A 214-nucleotide genomic window follows, 5' to 3' on the forward strand; every position below is an offset into this window, starting at 1 on the left:
AAATAAACTCACAAGTTGCCTTTTAGCACCACGATGCTAAACCACTTGAGCCAGTTACCATAACTCATAAGTTAGCGCAAACATTGGCTACAGCAGCATACTTAACACTTCCCCATGCTGCGCATACCAATGCCGATCTTGAACGCGTCGAAATTGGCTCTCGACACTGCTTTCGTAAGAGCGTCCGCAAGCATGTCGGAGGTCGGCTTGTAGA

The sequence above is a fragment of the Plasmopara halstedii genome (assembly GCF_900000015.1).
Source record: "Plasmopara halstedii genome assembly, contig: Scaffold_1583, whole genome shotgun sequence".
Taxonomy (NCBI): Eukaryota; Oomycota; class Peronosporomycetes; order Peronosporales; family Peronosporaceae; genus Plasmopara; species Plasmopara halstedii.